At 45.5% G+C, this 13,183-nt stretch overlaps 1 long non-coding RNA gene and 1 gene segment (V, D, J or C); both read left to right on the top strand.

Annotated features, from left to right (window-relative positions):
• LOC140702671 (immunoglobulin lambda variable 2-23-like) overlaps nt 1-13,183 on the top strand; it is a 276,893-nt gene that overhangs the window by 173,088 nt on the left and 90,622 nt on the right.
• The window catches only part of LOC144584768 (uncharacterized), a 31,753-nt gene that overhangs the window by 883 nt on the left and 17,687 nt on the right, over nt 1-13,183 (top strand). The gene's annotated exons all lie outside the window — the stretch shown is intronic.

The raw sequence follows: 13,183 nt of genomic DNA on the forward strand, positions 1-13,183 counted from the left end.
CTACTGTAGAGTGATATCCCCTAATGTCCAGATAATCCTAGATTTCTGGATGCTTCCTAGAGCAGGGTGAGCTCCTATTACTGAATGGCACTGTCCTTTGAACAGCATGCCTTCAGTTGCTCTGTGAAATGTTACCCCCCCCAACCAGCTCATCCCATTGAGCCTCATGACCCTAAATGGGCAGCTGGCAGGGAGATCCTTCCATATAAGACTCCTCTCACCTGATACCCGATAGGCTTGACCTGCCTGCAAGATGTCCTAAGTTTTGGTACCCCGTGCCAACATGAACCCACCCCTACTTTTTCCATTGCACTACCCGCCATGGCTAGGGTCTATATATATGCCCCGAGCCCACCACCCAAGCCGAAAATCTCAACTTTAAGGCCCCTTGTATGTCCTTAAGAAAGAGGCCTACGCCCAACTTTGATAAGTGAACATCATCGTTCCTATACAGTTCAGGCTGGTGATTTGAAATCTCGGGATGCAGAACCACAGACCCCCAACCCAGTTCTCATGGCTCGGAAAATTTCACGATTCACACCACACCATGACCCATCAATCCTACCAGGCTTGCAGTCAGCTCAGCAAGCCTGATGTGGGATCATATTGGACCACATCAGCTTCACTAAAAGAAACACATCCTTCAATACCTGGAGGTCCTTGGATGACCTGCAGAATCAAAGACTTGCCTGTTCTCATTGTCAGGGCGTTACCACCCAAATGAACAACAAAAATATCAGGGGGTGTAAACTCGATGCTCGGGAATGCAAGCTCCAACAGCTTGTGCCACAGCATACTCCCTTTTCCCTTCCATTCAAGCCCCCAAACCTAAATGACGCCCCCCATGCAGTCTTCATGGCATGTTTACCTGCCCAGTGAATATAGCTGTGACCATACACAGCCATTTGCAGCCACAAAGAAGCAGCCCTGGGTTCTGAAAAAGAATTTTTTCCCTCAGGAAAGCCCTGCCTGAGGTAATGACTCTAAACACAAAGTTGAGGTGACCCACCACCTCCTGGAACTCTCTCAATGTAACGCATTGCCGCTGCAGCAGGCTCTGGATTCGTATCCGCAGATCAGAAAATTTGCTCTCTGAACCTACTGGATTGCTGGATGGTATCCAGTTCAATCCCCAGAAAGGTGAGAGAAGTGGAAGGGCCCTCAGATTTTTTTTTCTCCGTCAAAGGAACACCCAGGTCCTTCGTGAGGAATTGAAACATTCCATGAGGATCTCGCATTGACCAGATCCTGGTTTCCCACAAAATAAAAATTCATCCAAATAATGGACAACATGGGAAAGCTCTGCCCTGCGCTTTAGTGCCCACTCCAAAAATGAGCTAAAGCGTTCAAAGGCCACACAGGACACCAAGCACCCCATGGGCAACGCCTTGTCCATATAGAAAGAACCTTCAAATTGAAAACCTAGCAATTCAAAATCATCTGGATGAAGTCTCAGCAAATGGAAAAATGACTAAATGTCATCCTTCGCCAGCTCCGCCCCATTGCCACAGCATCTTACCATCCAGATTGCAGCATCAAAAGTTGCCTAACTGTACGCATCTCCTGGTGAATCATGTTGTTTACAGATTCACCAGCGGGGAAAGATAGATGGTGTATAAGCCGAAATTCTCCTGGAGACTTTTTTGGGACCACTCCCAAAGGGGAAATGCGTAAAGTCGGCACCTGCAAAAGGTCCAGCTACTCTCCCTTCAGCTACCTCCTCCTGAATCTTTCTCCTAACTACATCTTCCATACCCTTGAGAGATTTTAAATTGGATGCCAAAGTGGCACACCTAACACCCTGAAACGGAATCCTAAAACCCACATTTAAACCATTCAACACATAACCCGCCGCCTCTTTGTCCAGGTATTGCAGGAAACACTCAGTTAGTACCAATAAGTTAATTGGACTAGGGGCCTTTTGCAGGATTGGCCGCTCTGCTGCAGGCTTCTTTGGTCCACCACTATCCCTTCCACTACCAGCTCCCGGGTGACCCCTGAAGAATGACATGGAATGTGATTGCCCCCACATATGAAACACTGGTCCCAGTATCTGCATGGTTTATGGTTACAGAAACCTTTTGCATTACATTTCCAGCAAACCAGGCGGGGTTGAATCCCCTGGCCCACTGCAACATGGGAAGCAGTAACGGAAGTGGCTTTCTGCATTATTTGCCCACTCTCAAATCGCTCGCCTGATATGGGGCTGGGAGAATAGCTGGACCTTTTGCAGAATGTGAGTCTCCATCATGACCAGATAGCAAAATGGCCATGTTGGTGTGATTAGAAGGGGAAGGAGTGATAGAACTGGACTTTACACAATTCTTGCAATCTAAGGCAAGAATTTCACCACCACTCTCCATTCACAGGGCTGGGTATCCGTGTGAGCTCGCTGACCTCGTACAGTCAGTTACTCATGCAGTTTGTCCTTCATACCATTTGTAGACTCATCTGTGCAGTACTTACAATACCATGGAGCTTGTAGTGAAGAATCTGAAGGCGCTGTTTGTTGTCTAACCTTAAATTCCTAGAGGGTTCATTTGAGCAATCCAGGAATCCTCTTTTTGCTTTTTTCTCAGCAGGAATCTGTGATCCTGTGTGAGTTTTAGATGCTGAAATGTTTCTTCTGTCCCTCTTCTCCTTCAGTCCTGGCTGTGATGGGATGTCTGAGTTGCTCTCGCCTCCCAGATATTCTACCTCTCCCTCCACACGCAGGCAGGATGCTTGCATAATAGAAGCTGAGCATGAATAATCAGACAAATGGCCACAAATAGGCAAAACAACCCTACCCTTGGGCTGGGACAGAACTGCCTGTAGAAAACATGCCATTGACACCTGCATCTGCAGGGTGAAGCAGAGCAGTGAGCAGCTCCGTGCCGTTGTAGAATGTCATTCTTTGGGTATTCATGTGTGCCTATTTTTGTCTTTCATGCACAGAAATGAGACCTATCCAGTGCTAAGTATGCACCAAAGAGTGTTCATCTTCATCTCCTTAACCCCATTCAGGAAAACTTTGTGAATCCCCAAATATGGCAGAGGAAGCGTGAACAAATTTATTATTCCCACCAAGGGCATTTTGATTTTTAAAAAAATTTAGACCTCATTTATTCCTAATATTTGAAATCCTGGCTTGCATTGGCTAAGAGGAAAATGTGCTGGAGTGCCAGCCTTGCTCTCTGTCTTGGGTTTGGAATAGTCACCAGTAACACCTTCTGATATTAAAAAGTATTGGCCAATGATTTGCATTTCTGGATCTTATTCATCTGTCATTTCCTGGCCAAAGGAATGAACATTTTCATGGCATTACTTACCTTCCTAATGCAAACATTTCCAGTGCTCCCTTGTGTGCCAATAAGAAATCTCATCAGATAGATAGGCTCTTGCAGGACCAGTGGGCACAGGAGAAATTTGCATGAAAGGGTTGTTCTGCGGTTCTGGAGCATTTAAGAAAGGAGGTAAGGATCCCGCATAGTTATATTCATGAATCAAGATCAAGGTCCTCCAGAGTGCTCACCATGGCCTGTGCTCTACTCTTGCTTGCCCTTCTCAGCTACTGCTCAGGTAAGGTCATGTAGAATGAACTTGACACTGTAAAGGCACACCTTTGTTTGCATTGTGTATTTGCCCTCTGTAAATAATGCTTTTCAGGTATTTGAGAACGCAGGAAATGCATCAGACTCATGGCTTTTTGCTTTCTCATCTTCCCAAGGTATCCGTTCAGAGGCAACAGTGACCCAGCCTGCCTCTGCATCGGTGTCTCTGGGAGAAACAGTGAAACTCTCCTGCACTGGAAGCAGTGATGGTACCTGGAGCATCTTCTCCTGGTATCAACAGAAACCAGGACAGGCTCCTCAATTTGTGCACTGTGATGACTGCAACAGGGGAGAAGGGACCCCTGATCGGTTCACAGCTTCTGAATCTGGGGACACAGGTTTTTTAACCATCACTGATTCCCAGGCTGAAGATGAGGCCAATTATTACTGTGCTGCCTGGGACTATACAAGCAGTACGTTTCACAGTGATTTATTCTGATGGGGAACTGTGACAAAAACCTTCTCTCTGTCTCCCTGGAGTAAAGAAACAGCAGCAGACTTTGCTGCCCCTCTGATTTCTGCCTCATTATGTTATTTCTTTTCTCCTTCAGTTACCTACTGCTTTTCATCAGGTTATTATTTGTTGTTGTTTAGTCATTTAGTCATGTCCGACTCTTCATGACCCCATGGACCAGAGCACGCCAAGCCCTCCTGTCTTCCACTGCCTCCCGGAGTTTGGTCAAATTCATGTTGATAGTTTCAATGACACTGTCCATCCATCTCGTCCTCTGTCGTCCCCTTCTCCTCTTGCCTTCACTCTTTCCCAACATCAGGGTCTTTTCCAGGGAGTCTTCTCTTCTCATGAGATGTCCATAGTATTGGAGCTTCAGGTTATTATAGGCTGTAATAATTATACTCACAAGTTTATGTGCAGCTCTCAGCTTCTCTCGCATCCACCCCTTTTTTGGTGTATTTGTAAAGTGATGGTTAAGACAATTTGTGTGATGTGGTCCTTCTGTCTTTGAGCTGGTCAAGCTACAATACCCATCATTTCTGATAGTTTATTTCTGATAGTTATCCTTGGTGTTCCTTGCCTGCAGAGTGTTGGGAGGTGGAATATCATCAGGTGAACTAATGGTGAATTTTTGCCTGCCCCGTCTTGCCCTTTCATTGTCCAGATGTCAAACACTTCAGCAATGAATGTCAACCTAAGAGAGCTCCCACTCCAGTCTCAAGAAGCGCTTACAAGTGTCTTTACTCATTTTTATTGTCTAATATTGTTTCAGTACTGGTCACGATGTAGCCCCTTGAGAGAGGAGCCTTGCCACTGAAATGCTCTCCCTCTTTTCTTTAGGATAGTGCCGAACACCTCTTGACCAGCTGGGGACACGCTTGGCATTAGTACATCTCTGCGTATCTTCCTTTTGCATATCTGCAGAGCCTTCACCACTGTGCGGATTTGTATAAGTACTGAGAAAAATTCTTCACTGTCCTGACCAGAGCAGAGAGAAATTCAGCCAGAATTCCAAACTGCAACACTGAGTGGAGAAGTAAGACAAAAGCCTTCTCTCTAAAGAAGAGAAACAGAATCACAAGACATGCTCCAGGACCTTTGAAGTCGACTTCATAACTACCCTATTTTTAGGGTGATGCAGATCATAATGAGAGATCAAAGGCCAAGCAGGTGTCATAGATGAAACCCATCACATGGCAAACTACCAATGAACATAAAAGCAATGGGAGAGGGTCCATTTGGTGGAATGGAACAGGGCATCATTTCATGCATTCATGTGATTTGAAATATACCCCTTAAAGACTTTTGCCTACATTATCTGCATCAAAAGTGTTATCAATGTCTCTTTCATCCCTAGCCATTGTCTGGTTGCTGATTTTATTCATAATCTCTCTCCCTCTTTCATATTTTTGTTTTAAAATATTGGCCATGATTGGTTGTGTAAGGCCAACTCTTGTGCCTTGCAGCTGTGAAATGTTGGACTGCGGTAGTTAAAATAGTTAAAATCTAGCTGTCCTGAATGCTACATACAGGCAGGTAAAGGTAAAGGTTCCCCTTGACAATTTTTGTCCAGTCGTGTTCGCTTCTAGGGGGCGGTGCTCATCCCCGTTTCCAAGCCATAGAGCCAGCGTTTTTGTCTGAAGACAATCTTTCTGTGGTCACGTGGCCAGTGCAACTTAGACACGGAACGCTGTTACCTTCCCACCGTGGTGGTCCCTATTTATCTACTTGCATTTGCATGCTTTCTGAACCTCTAGGTTGGCGGGAGCTGGGACAAAGCGACGGGCACTCACTCCATCGCATGGATTCGATCTTACGACTGCTGGTCTTCTGACCCTGCAGCATAGGCTTCTGCGGTTTAGCCCACAGCGCCACCACGTCCCACATACAGGTAACCTTCCCTCTAATTTTCCGTCCTGCAGCAGGGGAGCCTTGCTCCCTACCCACAGGGATTGCTGGGGCTTCATTCAAAATGGGAAGGAAACCAGCTGGCTGGTGGCTGCCCATGCACAGCCCCAACAGAGCTCTAGGCAAGCATGAGCGCAAGTGGGCACTGAGCTTAGAGGGAATGTTGGCCACAGTTGTTCCTTGCTTTTATGTGCAGAATGAAGAGAGTAAAATCATGGCGAGGTGTTTTTTTTCCTGGTCCTTCTTGGTCAGTCACATGCAGATTTTAACCACTTCAACAATAAATGTCCCTCTAAGAGAGCACTGTGACAAACCCAGACCTACTGGGATCTGCCACACGTTAACTAAGCTGCCACCAACCATTCCCTATAAGAAGTCACACAGACCAGGGATGGATTTTTAAACAATAAAGAATAAGGTTTATTTAAAACAACACACAGGGAAAAAATAAAATGATCAGGTGAATAAGATATAGTAACGTGGCTTAGTCTCATTCATACAGGCACACAGTTTAGTTCACACAGAACACTTAACTTGAAGCACAGACCCTGAACCTATCAGGTTGGTACTCTGACACACAGTAGTACCCTGTCTGACACACAGACTCCACACCAGCTTCTTCTTCCCAGCTGCTGCTTCTTCACATCCCAGTGTCTCCTACTAAACTCTCCACACACGCTCCACATATATATACAGTACAGCCCCTCCTCCTGATGTCCCGCCTTCCACTCCCCATAGGATGGAACTTTCCCTCCAAACCCATGACAGACAGATAACATCAGTGCTGTATGTAACACCTCCCCTCTTTATAAGTTGTTTTGTAGGGGGAAAGCTAAGGTGCTTTTTCCCAAAAAACAACCTGGATAAAACACACAACAACAGTTATACATACCATATCATACTTACTTATACTTACATTCTAAGTTAACCATAGCAATTAGGCATTTAAACATTTACCATATACATTACATCAATTTACCTTTATTCATACAAACCAAGTTCAAAAAAACAGGTACATTTAACTTTTTGTTCACCAAAATATATACATAGTCCATGTTTCTTTCGCTGTCTTCATTCTTCAGGTCTTCTTGACAAGGTGTCAGCAACACAGTTCACTGACCCACTGACCACCTTCACTTCAAAGTCATAGTCCTGCAAGTTTAAAGCCCACCTCATAAGTTTGCTATTGTGGGTTTTCATTGTCTTTAACCATTGCAGTGGTGAATGGTCAGTGCACAGAACAAAATGTCTTCCCCAGATGTAAGGCTTGGCCTTCTGGATCGCGTAGACTATGGCCAAACACTCCTTCTCCACGGTTGCCAAATGTCTCTCACCTTTTTGAAGTTTCCTACTCAGGTAGGACACTGGATGCTGGTCACCATTCTCATCCTCCTGGCACAGAACTGCTCCTACCCCGCTGTTAGACGCATCGGTGTAGACGATGAACTCCCGGTCGAAGTCTGGAGCACGCAGCACTGGATAGTTGATTAGCGCCTCCTTCAACCTCTGGAACGCCGCCTCACAGTCGCTGGTCCACGGGATGCGGTCATCAGCCTTCTTCCTCGTCAGATCGGTCAGCGGAGCCGCAATCTCGCTAAACCTCGGGATGAACTTTCTGTAGTAGCCCACCAACCCAAGAAATGATTTGACTTTTTTCTTGGTGTTGGGTCTGGGCCAATCACGAACAGCTTCTATTTTGGCCTCCAGGGGTTTTATCACTCCTCCCCCTACTATGTGACCCAAGCACTTTACTTCTGGGCTACCCAGCTGCAGTTTGTTCCCTCTGCAAGGCCTCGGCCAAAGCACTTCCACCCCTGGGTTTAAGTGCCTCTCCCTGGCGTTCTGGTCATCCCAAGCTTTCTTTCTGACCTTTTGAGCTTGCAGGGTCTCTGCTGCTAGCTCTAGGTTTCTCTTTAGGTCCTTCCTTAAAGAGTCTATGTATGTCACAATGTCTTGTGGGTCATCCTGGGTGATCTGCTCCCAATTTTGTTTGATTAAATCAAGGGGCCCTTTCACCCTTCTCCCAAATAAAAGTTCAAATGGACTGAACCCGGTACTGGCTTGTGGCACTGATCGATAAGCAAACAAAAGGGATTGCAGCTTCTGGTCCCAATTGTTTGGATTCTCTGCCAAGTAAGCCCTAATCATGCGCATTAGAGTCCCATTGAACTTTTCAGTTAACCCATTACTTTCAGGATGATAGGCAGTGGTTTCCTTGTGCTTAATTCCACAGATTTGCCATAAGCGTTTCATGAGCTTTGATGTGAACGATGCGCCCAAATCTGTGATTATTTCTGAGGCAAATCCCATCCTGGACATATACCCCACCAAGGCATCTGCCACTGTGTTAGTTTCAATGTTAGTCAAGGGTATGGCTTCAGGGTACCTCGTGGCATGGTCCACAATGGTGAGAATGAACCTGTTCCCCCTCTTTGTGGCCTTGGGCAAAGGTCCCACAATATCCACCCCTATGCATTTGAACGGAGTGTCAATCACAGGCAAAGGGCACAACTTTGCTTTGGTTCTATCGCGGCTATTCCCCTGCCTTTGACACACATCACATTGTTTACAGAACTCCCTGATCTGCTTCCCTATGTCAGGCCAGTAGAAATTCTGTGTGATTCTCTGCTGTGTTTTGTTCACCCCTAAGTGTGCAGCAAACATGTCAGAGTGCCCCCTTTGTAAGATCATGGGGCGATACTTTTCAGGTACCACCAGCTGACTTCTGATCCCATCTCCCCCTTTTGAGATATTCCTCAGGGTCCCTCTATATAAAATCCCCTTTTTCTCCAGAAATCTCACTGGGGTTTCAGGTGTTAGCTGGGCGTCAGTCACCTGTTCAAAACACTTTTGGAGAGTGGCGTCTGCCTTTTGCTCTTGTCCAAATCTGCTGTCTGTGGTTAAGGTTTCCACCACAGCTTCTGAACTCCCCTCTGCTTCCGTCTCTGGCTCATCATTACCCCCTTGAACTGTCCCCGTGGTGGCTTGTGAACGTGTAATCACTAGCACCCGTTTCACATGTTCAGCCAGGTCATTTCCCACGAGCACGGCTGCTGGCAGAGTCGATGAAATTGCTAGCCGCCAAACTCCCCTCCAGCCTTGAAAGTTCACCGGTACCTCCGCTACTGGCAGGGAGATTACCTGCCCCTCAATCCCTGCCACCTTCATGCTCTCATTTGGGATTACATACTCCCTGGGAATAATATCTGGATGGCACAGGGTCACCTGGGAACAAGTGTCCCGCAGCCCCCGATACTGATGTCCAAGTATTCCTACGTCCACCCCTGCTGTCTCAAACAATTGAGAATCTGTTCTCACCAGCAGGCAGCGCCTGACCTCTACAAGAGGACCATTTTCCTCAGCCTGATCAGCAGATGTAGCTGTTCCAGATTGAGTAGCCATGGCAACAGGCTCCCTCAGTGACAATGAGCCTTGCTCTTTCTGGACACAGAACACAGCTTTTGGCTTGGTCCCACTCGAATCCTGAGGCACAATTCCTTTTAGCTGCTTTAATTTCTCACACTCTGAGATTAGATGGCCCTTTCCCTGACAGAAATAACATTTTCTGGTGTATTTTGATTCTCTCTCATCTTGTTTTGGTTTTCCCTCCAAAATCTGAGGTCTTGGTTTCATGTCTGAGGGCTTCCCTTCACCATGGGCCCCTCCCCCTTGCTGGCTTTTCCCTGGTCCCTGAGAGTACTTGCTGTAGGTTTCTTTGGGTTTACCTACAGATTTCCCCTCACCCAAGGGCTTTCTTATTTGGGAAATAAAATCTGCGATCTCGGCTGCTTCTGCCACAGATTTTGGTTTCCTTTCCCTCACCTGGAATTTCAGTTCCCCATGCAGGACTGAATAGAACTGTTCCAGCGCTATCAAATCTTTAAGCTGCTGAAAGGTCTCTGTCCCCTCCTGAGATAGCCATTTCTCAAGCAGCCTCACCAATTGAGCCCCCACTTGGGTAAAAGTCTGCTCTGGTTTCTTTGTGAGGGACCTGAATCTTTGCCTCAGCTGTTCCGCATTTATCCCATGTCTTGCAAACACCAGTTTTTTAAACTCTGCAAAATCTTTCATCAGTCCCTCTGGCATCTCTGAATAAACCTCAGCCAGGCTACCACTGATTAAAGATCGCATGATGGTCATCTTCTCAGTTTCCCTCACTGAGAAGTCCACAAACGCTCTTTCCACTAAGGAAAAGAACACCTCAGGACAATCTCCCTTGTGGTACACAGGGAATTTCTTCAGGTCAGCTTTAGACAATTGGCCTCCCTCAGAATCCCTATTGTTATTATTGTTCTGATTCATCAGTTCCAATTTCCTTAACTCAAACGCCATTTTCTCTCTCTGCAATTCCAATTCCATTCTCTGTCTCTCTAATCTTTCTTCCTTTTCCATTCTCTCTCTCTCTAATCTTTCCTCCATTTCCCTCACCCTCAGTTCATGCTGTTGGGCTATGAGCAATTTTCTGAGCTCTGGGTTCTGTTCTCCCGTGCTGTCACCCTGCACTGAGCCAAATTCCTCCTCAGAACCTTGGTCAACCTGGGGGTCTTTCACTTCACCCATTTCTGCCATTTGGCTTCGAGTCAAGGGCATACTCCCCCCCAGAACAGGCTGCTTTAAAAAGCCAAGCCTCAAAATAAAACGACCACTTTATTTTTCTTTTGCCTCAGAACCAGCTTTCCCTATAGATTGCTGCTGTCCTTCAGCACTACTTGCAACTGTAGCCAGCCGGAGTCTACCCCCCTCTGCTGGGCATCTCAGCAGACAAGCTAACTCACTGCTATTTCACAGTTTTGCCTCAGCTTTTTCCCGCCAAAACAGGCTGCCTCAGAGCTCCCTAATCTAGCCCCCAATCTGAGGTTACACGTTCTTCTACTAGTGCACCCCCCCGTGAGGTACACCTAGAAGATTACCTACGTGCTCTCAGATTGTCCCTGACTAGACCCCCCTTGCTCTGGGCACACTTGCCAAGGCTTTGCTGGACCGCTGGACAACTGGACCAGTCGTATCCCACACGCTGGACACCAATCAATGTGACAAACCCAGACCTACTGGGATCTGCCACACGTTAACTAAGCTGCCACCAACCATTCCCTATAAGAAGTCACACAGACCAGGGATGGATTTTTAAACAATAAAGAATAAGGTTTATTTAAAACAACACACAGGGAAAATAAAATGATCAGGTGAATAAGATATAGTAACGTGGCTTAGTCTCATTCATACAGGCACACAGTTTGGTTCACACAGAACACTTAACTTGAAGCACAGACCCTGAACCTATCAGGTTGGTACTCTGACACACAGTAGTACCCTGTCTGACACACAGACTCCCACACCAGCTTCTTCTTCCCAGCTGCTGCTTCTTCACATCCCAGTGTCTCCTACTAAACTCTCCACACACGCTCCACATATATATACAGTACAGCCCCTCCTCCTGATGTCCCGCCTTCCACTCCCCATAGGATGGAACTTTCCCTCCAAACCCATGACAGACAGGTAACATCAGTGCTGTATGTAACAAGCACTCCCTCTAATTCTTGTCTCCATATTTTGTGCTTTTGTTTTTTTAAAAGATTTGGAGATACTTGTGAGCTGCTTCGATCTGGAGAAGCACAAGTGGAGTCTTCTTTCCTTGCAAGCAGTGGTTTTAACAGGGAATGTGTGTTATCTGGTAGTTGTTTAAACTCAAACCTGTGTTAGTGAGGATGTAGCCCATGTTTTTTTTTAAAATTTCTTGCCATTCTTCTATAATTTTGGAAATTGACTAGTGACTGTTTCCAAACTGAAAGCATGTTTGGCATTAATACACTTTTATACATCGCCTTAATTTTGCATATTTGTAAAACCCTTGGTGATGTATAGATGTTTACAGGGATGGAGGAAAATTCTTCACTGTCCTCATCACCAGGGAGGAGAGAACATTTGCCTTTCCTCATCCACACCTGAAAAAATGCAACAAGCAGTCAGTTACTTGTGCTTGTTGCCCCTTGTACGTCCAAGTTCTTCTGCCCTCAGCCTTTAGGGGGAGCGCTTGTTCTACATTTCAGTCCTTCAACCATCTCCATCCTGGAGATGGTTGAAGGACTGACACCTGCCAATTGTTGGTGGAAATAGTTCAGAACATGATGTAGCTTTCTCTTAGTCTTGTCAAACCATTCCTGCAGACATCTAACATAACAAGGTAATCTAACCCTAATCTAGCATAATGCAATTTATTTCTCCTCTTTTAATTAATAAATAGATTAAAAAATTAGAGTCAGTGATCAATACTTAAAGAATGAATAATGCGAAATGTGCATTGTCCATGGAGTGGGAAATCTTTCAAAGAGAATGCGAGATTAATATTATAGGAATTGCCTGTATATTTCCAGACATAAAAAGCCAAATTACAAATTATGAACTTAGAGATTATACTTGCTTATAACATACTGTATTCTGATCCAAAAGAAATTTGAAAACAAATTGTTCATATCAGTTGCCTGGGGAATTTCATCAAAACCAGTCCTTCAAAGTTTATTTTCTGTGATTTTGTTGTGTGGTCTACTGGAACAAAAAGGAGGGGGCAAGAGGGTGAAACACCCTCTCCTTTCATGAGACATAGAACCCATTTCCTCTTAAGTGTCTGATTTGCAAACAGCCCCTACAAGTCCCACCCACCCCTCAGAAGCTCCTCCTTCCCAAAGCTTGAGCAAGACAAATGAGACAATCAGCCCCAAAGGGCTTGAGGGTCGCAGGGTCTCCACCCTTGTGCTGCCTTGTGTATAACTGTTGTCCTTGGCTAGCCATCCAATGCCTGTGCTGCAGAAGGAAAACATAACCAGAACTCCAGTGTTAGAAGGGACCTTATGGATCCTCAAGTGCAGCTCCTGTGAGGGAGGCACCAGGCGGAATCAAAGTCCCAACTTCCCACGTTCCGCATTTTCATTCATGCACAGAAATAAGACCCTGTTAGATTGACTTATGATCTATGAACCCTAAAATCTGAGTGGGAAAGAATGAAGTATGTCAAACTTCTGATCTGTTTGATTCCAAACATTAATTCTTTATTTATTTATTTATTTTAAAAAAACTGTTTTAATCTCAGTAGTTAAAAGTTTTCCCTCTTTCTACTTGTCTTTTATTCAGAACATTCACTGTTGACATATTCCAGTCGAAAATGCCTTTGGTATTCATTGTTGAGAGCACAGTCTTTGTGAGGAAATTGTTGTGACTTCAACATTTAAAAATA

Source organism: Pogona vitticeps, chromosome 14 (genome assembly GCF_051106095.1).
Source record: "Pogona vitticeps strain Pit_001003342236 chromosome 14, PviZW2.1, whole genome shotgun sequence".
In the NCBI taxonomy this organism is placed as follows: Eukaryota; Metazoa; Chordata; class Lepidosauria; order Squamata; family Agamidae; genus Pogona; species Pogona vitticeps.